Source organism: Gekko japonicus, unplaced genomic scaffold (assembly GCF_001447785.1).
Source record: "Gekko japonicus isolate JY-2015 unplaced genomic scaffold, Gekko_japonicus_V1.1 scaffold1949, whole genome shotgun sequence".
Classification (NCBI taxonomy): Eukaryota; Metazoa; Chordata; class Lepidosauria; order Squamata; family Gekkonidae; genus Gekko; species Gekko japonicus.
Window position 1 is genome coordinate 318084 of NW_015159773.1, and position 12336 is coordinate 330419.

At 48.3% G+C, this 12336-nt stretch overlaps 1 protein-coding gene across 1 annotated transcript in view; it reads right to left on the minus strand.

Annotated features, from left to right (window-relative positions):
* SYNDIG1 (synapse differentiation inducing 1) overlaps positions 1-12336 on the minus strand; it is a 47428-nt gene that overhangs the window by 34325 nt on the left and 767 nt on the right. The window lies entirely within an intron of this gene.

The window sequence follows — 12336 nt, forward strand, 5'->3', positions numbered from 1 at the left end:
TACCACTGTATAACAGTTCTTTTTGTGTGGGTATGGTGTTGTACTGACATGAGGAGGTAATCTCATGGACGGGTAAATCACCTCGCCGAAAGGATCTCGACGAAAGCTGTACATGCAATTGCATCAAGATTGCCCTTTTGCAGCATGTGTTGGTAACACAAAGGGGAGAAAATAAAAGAATTTAGACTTTGCATTTCCCTCTGACTTTTAAGCAGTCAAAGTATTTCATCTATATCATGGTGCAGCAGAATGATATTGTGATTGGATAGCAGGCTGAGGCTAAGAGAGAATGGCTTGCCTACGGCGACCTAATTAGTTCACGAGATTCAGAGCGGGAATCCTTGATTCGCAGTGCCATCTCTTAGCAGCTAAGTTACTCTAGTGCAAATGAACCACGGGCATTGACAGACACAGCACACTCTGGGCACAAAGGACTCTGTACAAAATTTGAAGAATAAACAATGGAAGACCCATAATGCATTGGTTCCTCTTTGGAAGCGAGACCAAGTCTTTTAGAACTCCAATATCCAGGGAGGGTCACAAATCTGGAGACTTTTGGGGGGAACAAGCATTCTTACAGTGGAGCTCACCGGTGGCGGCGTCAGCTCAGGCGGCGGCTGGCGACGTGCGGCTGTCCGGCGAGCGGCGTGCGCTGCGCTCTTGAGGTCCGGCTTGGCGGCGCGGCTCAGGGTCGTTGTTAGGAGGGCGATCATCCCACCTTCGTCGCCACTGTTATGTAGTGGGTGGTCGCCCGTACAAACGATAGACTGCGTGGTGGTGCATAGCACGCTTTATTCAGTACACAACAAGAAGAAGCAAGAAACGGCCGGCAGGCCAACTATATACAAACCTGGGGACCCCCCCTGGTCACCATTGGTGGGTTTGAATCTCCCGCCATGGTTCCCATTGGTTCCCCAGTGTAGGGCTAGGATCCTAGTCCCCATTGTTGTCCAGGACTGAAGCTCAGGTGTGTGTGCTGACCTCAGGTGGCGGTCAGTGGACACAACACATAATGACTGAAGTTTCCCAAGCAAATAAAGGCAGTATAAAAGCCGTTAACAGTCTAGGGGAAGAAAAGCCATGGAATCTATAGCAAGATCCAAATAACGTATCACCATTAAAACAAACCACCACATTGTTAATCAGTGTTCCCTCTAAGCTGAGTTAGTGTGAGCTAGCTCACAGTTTTTTAGCCTCCGGCTCACACATTTTTCTCTTAGCTCAGGAAGGAGGGCTCCAGAGCAAACTCATTTATGCAGTAGCCAAATTACTGCTCATAGCTTTAATGCCAGTAGCTCACAAAGTGGAATTTTTGCTCACAAGACTCTACAGCTTAGAGGGAACACTGTCATTAGAGAATTTCCGGCATTTGCTGATCGCAGCCGTGGCAATTAGAGCCCTTTGGCCCCGTGTAACAGGCTCAAATTGACCAAAATCTAATCTAATGTAACATCTGGGATTTTACATTGCCCCAGCAGCTGGAAGTTAACACCTGCACATTCTACAGTGGCTGGGCTATGTGCCTTTCACCTAGAACACTCACTACACTCCAGAGCCAAACAGAGAATTTGGCTGCGATTGCACGCGCCTTTAGATCCGACATAGGTGCGAATGCCCGACGGATTTAAAGGGTGTGATCGGACAGCAACATCTGGGAAGCGTCCTGCAGCCGTTGGCAGCCTGTGCTGCTCTGCAGAAGAACAGAGTAAAAAGATACCGGGGAAAGCCCGGTAGTAAACAGGTTCTGACAGGCCACGGACGGACTTTCCCCTGTCTGATTGCTCAAGCACACCCTCAAGCCACTGGGATGGTGTGATCAGGCCACCCCGGCACCGTTTCCTCCCCCCCTTCGCAGTATGCGCATCATCGCATACTCCATAAGAACATAAGAGATGCCAATGTTGGATCAGGCCAAAGGCCCATCCAGTCCAACACTCTGTATCACACAGTGGCCAGAAATACCAGGTGCCATCAGGAGGTCCAGCAGTGGGGCCAGGACATTAGAAGCCCTCCCACTGTTGACCCCCCCAAGCACCAAGATGACAGAGCATCACTTGCCCCAGAGTCCCTATCTATACCTTGTGGCTAATAGCCACTGATGGACCTCTGCTCCATATGCTTATCTAATTCCCTTTTGAAGCCGTCCATGCTTGTAGCCACCACCACTTCCTGTGGCAGTGAATTCCATGTGTTCATCACTCTTTGGGTGAAGAAGTACTTCCTTTTATCTGTTCTAACCCGACCGCTCAGCAATTTCACGGAGTGCCCTTCAGTTCTTGTATTGTGAGAAAGTGAGAAAAGTACCTCTCTCTCTACCTGCTCTTTCCCATGCATAATCTTATAAACCTCAATCATGTCACCCCTCAGTCGTCGTTTCTCCAAGCTAAAGAGCCCTAAGCGCCTTAACCTTTCCACATAGGGAAAGTGTTCCAACCCTTTTATCATTCGAGTGGCCCTTTTCTGCACTTTTCCCAAAGCTATAATATCCCTTTTAAGGTGTGGTGACCAGAACTGCACACAGTACACCAAATGAGGTCGCACCATTGATTTATATAGGGGCGTTATGATACTGGCCGATTTGTTTTCAGTTCCCTTCCTAATAATCCCCAGCATATAGTGTTGGCCTTCTTTATTGCAGTCACACACTGTCTCAGTTATCTACTATGACTCCGAGATCTCTCTCTTGATCAGTCTCTGCCAGTTCAGACCCCATAGGGGGCTCTCAGTGCGGAGGTGTGATTCCTCATTTATGAGCATGGAAAACAAACGGCCAAAAAAACCCAACTCACCCACAGTTGCTTCTCATCACACGCTGATGGGCTGGGCCCCCAGCTACAAAGGGAGGTGTGATCTTGTAACTGTGTGTCAAATTCATACGGAGGAGACAGCCTCGCTTCCCCTCCGCTTCATCTGGCGCATGCGACCTCAGCCTTAGTCTCAGAAGACTCGTGATTTGGCATTCCCACCCTCTCATGTCCCAACATTCAATCTGAAGACTATCCATTCAACATTATTCCACTGGTGCACCACTGCTTCCTTCGCCAGTGTGGAAAGGAAAGGTCTCCGAGTCTGGGAAAATATTATTTAACTGAATCCACGTGCATCTGTTTGATCTAGCATATTTTTATTTTTTATCTTCCTTGAGAAGCTCGGAGTGGTGTATGTGCGCATCCCTTTCCCCGTCTTATCCTCGCAACAGCTTTTTTTGTGTGCTTTTTGTGTCCATGGAAGTCATGGTTTACTTCTGGCAACTCGGGGTGGGGCTTCTTATTGCCTGCCCCGGGTGCTAAACCCTGGTATTCCTTGGAAGTTTCCCTTCCAAGTACTTACCAGGGTCTGCCCTGCTTAGCTTCCAAGATCTGATGAGATCCAGCTTGCCTGGGCTATCAAGGACAGGGTTTCCTCACAACAGCCTTGTGAGGTCGGTCAGGCTGAAAGAGAGTGACTCCATGAGAGAGTTTCCATGGCAGAGTGCAGATGCAAACTTGAGTCTCCCAGGTCCTAAACCGACACTTTAACCCCTACACTCTGCTGGCTGTCTTACAGACATACGGGCACAAAGTAAGTTATGTGCAGATTAATTTGGAAGGGCTCCGTTTCACACAGGGACCAGTCCTTGTGCTCAGAAACTCCCAACTAACAGAAACAAGGTGAAAAGAGAAACTGGAGCTGGTTCCAAAAATCCACAGATTTAAAAACCTGTATGAGAATATTTTAACCTTCCATGACATTCCATGGATGACCTCAAAGTAGCTGTTTTATTAAAGGAGCTTCAGGAACAGAATGGAATGGGAAATTGCTGAATTACAAGTTATTACAACACTTGGAACAAAAACCTCCCCAGGCCTCAAGGAGGATATTGGATTTTTATCCCATTACATATGCTAACTCATTCAGTCCTCACATATGTATTCTCAACAAGGACTATAAATCTCTCTATATAATAATTCTCTGTTGGTGGTAGCACGCTGCTGAACATTCCACACGGCGCCCACATCCTTTGGCTCCGTGATCTGTCAGTCAGAAGCTGTCCCTATCCACTGGCTGCGTTGCCTGAGTCTCGCCTCCAACATTCTAAACAGTTTGCTGTTCCTCCCACCCACCCCATAGCCAGCCAGAACACAGAGGTTATTTGCATATGTGGCCTGATTGGCCTTTGTCTCAGAGCACAGAGGTTGTTAGAGGCCTTTGCCTCTAACATTCTAAACAGTTTGCTGTGGCTGTTCTGAGGTACCTTTAGTGCTTGTTGGGAGAAACCATTGTTGCCAATCTCCAGGTGAGGGCTGAAGATCACTCAGAATTACAACTGCTTTCCAGATGGCAGAGATCAGTTCCCCTGGAGAAAATGGTGGACTCCTTAAAGGTGTCCTTATATCCTGCTGAGATGGCCCCTGTATGACAGCCAGAGGCTGCAGGTGAGGGGGAGTGGAAAGCTGAAGAGTGAGAGGGAAATAAAGGTAGGTTGATGACTGGCTGGGAAGGAGATAGGGTTGCCAACTCCAGGTGGGAAATTCCTGGAGATTTGAGGGATGGAGCCTGGAGAGGGTGAGGTTTCAGGAGGGGTGGGACCTCGGACAGGTACAAAGCCGTAGACTCCCCCCTCCAAACCAGCCATTCCCTCCTGGGGAACCATCATTGCCAATAATTCCGTCATGTGGAACCATTGTTGCCAATGTCCGGGTGAGGGCTGGAGATCACTCAAAATTACAACTGTTCTTCAGGTAGCAGAGATCAGTTCCTCTGGAGAAAATGGTGGACTTGGTGTCATACCCTGCGGAGGTCACCACAGCAAATTGACACTGAGTGCCTAAGGCCGGGGCACTCTCCCAGAGCCTCTTTCTAGATCTTGTTGTATTTATTTCCACAACGGGCCTTATTCCTAGTCCTCTATATTTTAGTGTATTTCTTTTTCAGAACAGTATATTAGAATACTGAATGGATGTCTGCAGACAACATTACATCCAGCTCAAAGTGCCCTCCACCCGCCCTCTACGCCCCAAGAGAAGATCATTGAGATTGTTACTTCCCACAATTAGAAAAAAACACCTTTAGACATTTATCTGCTATTGTGACATATTTATTGCTTTACAACTGTTGACCTTCTAACCTTAACACTTTGCATAACTTAAACATCATCATGTTACATGTTAATTTGCTGTTAAATCCCTGTCTATAAGTTTAGAACCTCATCTGCCATTCCAGTGTATTTGAAAAACTGTGCTTTGCACACGAAAGCTCATACCTGGAATAAGACTTTATTGGTCTTAAAGGTGCCCCCACGGGACTCTAAATTTGTTCTGCTGCTTCAGACCAACATGGCTGACCACCTAGATTTTAATCCTATACATTTTAACTCCATTAAGTATGTTTTCTTCCCTCTTCTACCTTTTTTTTTTTAAAGAATCCATTAAGGTTATCAGATCTCGCCTGGTAAAGGTTTCCTTTCAGTTAAAGCAGGTTAGCTGTGTTGGTCTGAGGTAGAAGAGCCAGATTCGAATCCAGTGGCATCCTTAAAGACCAAGAAGGTTCCCAGCATGTAACAGAGCTTCGACTCCCGGAGGTTTACAGCCTGGAAATCTCGTTAGTCTTTCAGGGGCTCCTGGACCAGTATCTCGTCCTTCAGTTAAAAGCTCTGAAAGAATTTCTGCAGAGCCCTGCTTTCCCATCGTAGTGCTTTAAAGAAGGCCAATGCTATGCTGGGGATTATTAGGAAGGGTACTGAAAACAGATCAGCCAGTATCATAATGCCCCTATATAAATCAATGGTGAGACCTCATTTGGAATACTGTGTGCAGTTCTGGTCACCACACCTTAAAAAGGATATTATAGCTTTGGAAAAAGTGCAGAAAAGGGCAACTCGAATGATAAAAGGGTTGGAACACTTTCCCTATGAGGAAAGGTTAAAGCGCTTAGGGCTCTTTAGCTTGGAGAAAAGACGACTGAGGGGTGACATGATCGAGGTTTATAAGATTATGCATGGGAAAGAGCAGGTAAAGAAAGAGGTACTTTTCTCCCTTTCTCACAATACAAGAACCCGTGGGCACTCCATGAAATTGCTGAGCGGTCGGGTTAGAACGGATAAAAGGAAGTACTTATTCACCCAGAGGGCACCTGGTATTTCTGGCCACAGTGTGATACAGAGTGTTGGACTGAATGGGCCTTTGGCCTGATCCAACATTGGCGTCTCTTATGTTCTTATGTTATGTTCTTATGCAGTGACAAATCTTTACCTAGACTCACAGACTACATTGTAGGACAGGGGTGGCCAAACAGCAGCTCGGGAGCCACACACTTTCACACAAACTGTGCGGCTCCCGGCAGGGCTTACCGACTATTGAAGAGTTTGTTCCTTTGCTGATCGGGAGCCCGGCTGTGAATGGTTATAATAGGATTGAATTTTCTCCTGTAATACTGGTTTGAAGGCTTTTATACACCGTGAGTGCTGTATGAAGGATTTTTCCTCCTACATACACCATATCAGAGTCTTCTGTACATTATGAGTACTTTATGAAGTAGTATGAACTTCTTGAAGAAGAGCTATCGAAACGAAGATCTAAATCCGGAGTAAATCCGCAGTCTTCGTCCTGTCTATGTACCATTTTTGGACTTGCACTATTATTATCTATGTACCATTTATGGACTTGCACTACTCATGGACCTGTACATTGTATGATTATGAGGAATTTCACATTACCCTTTTTAACCCATTTTGAAGCCGTTTTTGATCCATCGTGGAGTAAACCGGTACAGGGCTGCCATTTCACACATGGTTTTCCCCTTCCGGTAAAGAGCTGGATCTGAAGCGGTTTGCCATTTCAGACTGCACCCCTTTTTCCCCACTGTTTTTTGCCCGCGTGGGCCATCTCCGGCTTTTTTTTTTAAATGCTAGCTTTAGAGCGCTATAGCGCTATAACACAACAGTCCAGGCATTCCAATGGGGTTGATATAACACTGTTGCATTATAGCGTTATACCGTTATAGCGCTATAAAGCAAACGTTAAAAAAAAAAAGCTGGAGATCGCCCGCGCGGGCGAAAAACGGCGGGGAAAAGTGCATCGGAACCGGGAGAGGAAACTGAAGACTACTTGGAAGTGGTTGACATGTAAAACACTTCAGCCCCGTTTCCTAAACGGGACAGAAGCGTTTGTGTGTGAAATTACAAATATATTCCGATAAGGAACCAGTTCTAAAACGGTTCTGTCTGAAATGACAGACCAGAAACCGTTTGGGAACCATTCCTCTTCCGGATTATATCATCTGTCTGAAATTCCTCATAAAAAGTCCACCCATATCTTCTTGCTCATGTTCTGAGATAGTCTTGTGCGGGGGGGGGGTGACGCTCTGGGGCAGGTGCCCACATTCTTACAAGTGTGTTTGGTGAGGAAACCATACAGGGAATGTCTTGGCCGCGGCCCTTAGACTGTGGAACTCCTTCCCTCAGGAGCTTCCGATGTCAGCTGCAAATGTACCTATTCTGGAAGGTCTTATAAGCTGTGGTCCACCTAGGAACACTTTCTGGGGAGTAAACAGCATCAAATGAAACAGGATTTGGTTCCGAGTAGACCTGCTGAGTACGATGTAGCGATAAGAGTGTCAGGTTAGGGTCTGGGAGACCCCAGTCACACACACTCAGCCTAAATCTACCTCACAGGGGTGTTGTGAGGAGAAAACGGAGAAGAGGAGAACAATGTTCTTCGGGTCCCCACTGAGGACCAAGGTGGACCGTAAAACAAATAAATAAACGCTATCCCTGAATTTCAGTTAGGTGCTGTTGTCCTTGCCTGTTTTATAGTTCAGTACAACGTTATCTGTTTTCTTCTTGCTTTGGGTGTCTCGTGGATCAGCCGGAAGCGGCTAGTTCCAAGAAGGCTGAGCTGCGGGAACTCAGTAGAGATGAGAACGTGCCGCCGGCTACTGCCAGCAGGGCTTCGGACACTACGGCCACACAAGCACCTGAGGGCCTGTCGTCCAGGTCATGGATCCAGGTTCGGACCAAGTTCCGCAAGCCACCTTGCCCCCGTTGACCTTGGAGCCAGTGGCGTGCAGGCGAAGGAGAGAAGAAGAGATTGGATTTACTCCCCGCCCTTCACTACCCAAGGGAGTCTCAGAGCGGCTCTCAAACTCCTTTCCCTTCCCCTCCCCACAACAGACACCCTGCGAGGTAGGCAGGGCTGAGAGAGCTCTTAGAGAACTGGCCCTGAGAGAACAGCTCTGACAGAACTAGGACTTGCCCAAGGTCATCCAGCAGCTGCAAGTGGAGGAGTGGCAAACCCGGTTCTCCCAGATTAGAATCCACGCACCTAACCACTACACCAAACTGGCACGGCAGGCAACAAGTTGAGCACGGAAGCAACAAGTCATTTTACTGCTGACTCTGCCACCACTGCATCGGACCCTCCCTCACTCGTGTGACTCTGGACCGGCTCTCAACCTCGCCTCTGGCCTCTGTGACTCTTGCTCATGAGTAACCGCTGGACGGCCTTAATATGTCTCTTGAACGACCTCTCGGTGTGACTTTCCCGGCTCCTGACCAATGCTCCCTCTAAGCTGTGCTGTGAGCAAACATTCTACTTGGTGAGCTGCTGGCATTAAAGCTGTGAGCGAGCGATTTGGCTGCTGCATAAATCAGTTTGCTCTGGAGCCCTCCTTCCTGGGCGAAGACGAAAATGTGTGAGCCGGAGGCTAAAAAACTGTGAGACGGCTCTCACTCACTCAGCTTAGGGGGGACACTGCTCCTGACTCAGACACTAAACTCTCGGCTTCTTGTCTTTGGGCCCTTGTAAGTCACAGCGCACACACTCTGGCTCCGGCCCCTGCGACAGGGTGTGACCGTGCCTTTCCCCTACAGTCGGTGTATTTATTTGGGAAACACCTTGGCTGCATTTCTGCAAAAGCAGAGCCACAGGAACTGTGTAAAGTGCGCTCAGTGTTTCTATAATGATAGCGATAATGTTATAAATATGAAAATTACAAAAGTGATACTAATACATTCAGATTGTAAATCCAGTTACATAAGGTAGAAGATAACAATGACGGCGGGACGGTGGTCTCCGGAATGTGATGCCGTTTCGACAAGCGTCTTCTTCTGACCAAGAATCTATAAGTGGATGATGTGTGGAAAAGTGCACGTCAATAGAAAAGCTACCCGATTCACATGGAGTTCAATACCAGTTTCACCTATTTCATTGCACAAGTAATGGAGAAAATTTCTCTCAGACACAGTTCCTGTGGCTCTATCTTTTCACGTCTACGGACTGTGACCGTATTTGTCTTTCTGCAAAAGCAGCCAAACGCAAATCCTTCCCTGCCTGCAGCCCTTCCTGCATCCCACGTAAGCCAGAGAAAGAAACGTGTTCCGTGGACGGGTGCGCGACAGTGGGAAGGGGCTCGGCTGCTGCATTGTTAGTCCCTGTCGGCCACATTTGAGAAATCCGCGTCTCGACAGATCTAAAATAAATGGTCTTCCTCCGGATCTTGTGCAATTTTTATCACCTTACTCGGCACAGAGGCTGTCGATCTAACCTGTGGGCCAAATTCCTGGCTAGAAGGCGGGAGCAAAATCAACGGACATTTTTTTCTTTTCCGACTGGACCTCCCCCCCACACACCCTGTCCTAGGAAGCATCCCTCTTCCACATACCGCAACAATTATTCATTTCATTTCAAAGGTAAAGGGATTTCAATTCCCAATGGCATCGGCGACACATCCTTCACTATTCATGCGCAGCCAGCCAATGCATAAGTGAGGAGGCCCATTATTCGCTCTCCACCATCAACATGCACAGCACACTACAGAATATTGTACACATTAGCCTCCTAATGAGAAAACATATGTTTCCGAAGCCTGGCTTGTTTGGGAATCCTGTCGGAGAGACCAGACGCCGGCAGCCGGGACACACGTTTCCTTGCTGCTTTCCAGATCTCACAATGAACAGCGACTGCAGACGGTCCCCTCCGAACCTCATCTGTAAAAAGCGGCCATGCCTCGTTCACTTGGCAGTGAGTCCCTCCTTGCACTGAACTGTCAGATACAGCTGCCCTAAATGAGGAGGACTGCAAATTATTGGGGATTTTCACAAATTCCTGTTGTGGTTCTAGCCATTGCTGGAAGCCTCATCTCCCTTCTCTTCCTGCACTGGCTGCCGTCGGAAGTGGAGTCTGCTCCATTCAACAGGATTCCAAAACAAGCAAGGGGGGGGGGGAATTCAAAGACTGGCATTTTCCTCACTGGGAAGGTGGCACAGGGATCAGTCCTATGCCTTCCTAAAAAGGTCACCGTCAACACTGAAGACGGCCTCCCCATGGCAAATGGGTCTTTCGAAACATTCACCGGGAAGGCAAGGGGCAAATCCGCATGCCTCTGCGGATCGCCTGGCACCCTGTGCTCAAGATCTCGCCCTGATTTTAATTAACTCGGGAATAATTACCGTTCTGTTCTTCTGCCTCCGCAATCAATAAAAGAGCTCTGAACGTCACTTCATACATAAGCAAAGAAAAAAACCAAGCATATACGTTACTCCAAAGCCTTTATTGCTGGCTTTCTAAACACTCAAAGCACTTCACGTGCCCCAGCTCAGCAGTCCCTACAACCCGTGTTTCCTCTAAGCTGAGCTAGTGTCAGCTAGCTCACAGATTTTTAGCCTCCGGCTCACACATTTTTGTCTTAGCTCAGGAAGGAAGGCTCCGGAGCAAACTGATTTATGCAGGAGCCAAATCGCTCGCTCACAACTTTAAGGCCAGTAGCTAACAAAGTAGAGTTTTTGCTCACAAGAAGACTCCACAGCTTGGAGGAACACTGCCTACAACAACCTGCAGGACAGGCCACCACAACCAAACCTGCGTTGCTAGGATGGGGCTGGGAAGGGGGCCACTTGCCCGAGGTCCTAGCAAAGTCCTAGCAGATACCAGGTTTGATCTGGGGACTTCCTGGTGCATCGCTTGCCTTCTGAGCTACCAGGCAGCCGTTGCCTTTCTCCACTTCATCGGCCCTGCTTAGCTTCTGAGGTCAGGCTGAGAGTAATGTGACTGGCCCAAGGTCACCCAGCAAGCTTCCATGGCAGGGGTGGGGATTCAAAACCCAGATTTCCCAGATCCAACCCTTTAACACGACGCTGGCTCTGCTACCAGGCAACATTAGCTCTCTCAAATGGGGAAAGTCAGTGAAAAATCCACCTCTGAGCCCTTTATGGCCTTCCAGCTGGGCTCATTACAAGGGGGAGGGAGTGGGGTGAAAAGGCTGCTACCCTGTGCTGGATTCTGCAGTCTTAGAGGCAAGCCACAGGGCCCAAAGGACACATTGGGAGACAACCTCAGCCTCCAGGGACGGGAAAGGGTTCTTCTCCTCAATCCATCAAGCGTTCACTTGCCTACAAATGAGAGAGGGCAGGGCGAGCCCATGCCGATATATTTTTCCTCTAATAATCCACGTTGGAATTATTGTTTCAGATTTGGGGGGGGGGGGGGGGAGGCTCTGGGAAATCTAGCAGGAAGCCTGCGATTGTCAAAAGGGCAACTGCAAAAACGAGGCATAACCTTGAGACATCTTTGACTGGATCGCCTTCATTTTTTTTTTTTAAGAAATAAAAGCAGATTCTGAGATGGGAGTAATTTGGATCAAAGCCCTTGCAGGGGGGGGGAGAGCAAGAATTAACCCTCCATACCATTTTGCAAAGTAAGTTATTCCCCCTTCCAGCCACCCCCTGGACAAAAACTGGGAAAAAGGGGGGGGGAAGACTCAACCCAAGAAAACACTGCGAACCACAAGGGTTAAGCTGACCATGTAACAACCTTACAGGGGGAGAATATTAAAGATCCATTTTCCGGTGCTGTAGTTCGGATTCAAATCCCAACCCTAACCGCTGCTTTCAAGCTACAGAAAAACCCAGGGCCATTGCAAGATTCTTCACGATCTGGTGTCAACGACAGGAGCCCTACACCCTCAAGCAATAAGAGATGATCTAGATTTATCTTTTTGTCTCCAGGAACGCTTGTCCTGCCTTGGTCTTTTTTTGGACAATGTGCTCACCCTCCGGAGGACAGCTGCAAGGCTTCCACAATGTATACCCCCTGTTTCTTCTACACTCCACTGCAACTGTAACCGACTGGAGGAATGGCAGGGAAGCGGAGATTCCTACCAGAACTGGAGCACACTCTTACCTCGGTGTGACTCAACCCCCCCCCCCGTCAAGCCACCGTTGGCACCTACCAGCTCCCCCACGTGTTACTTATAGCTGCATCGGAGGGCAGAAAGGTACAGAATTTTAATCCGGATTTTGGAGAGCATTTCCTGTAGAAATGCAGGGCAGGTTCCCCGCCCGGCTGCCCCCCCCCCCCACTA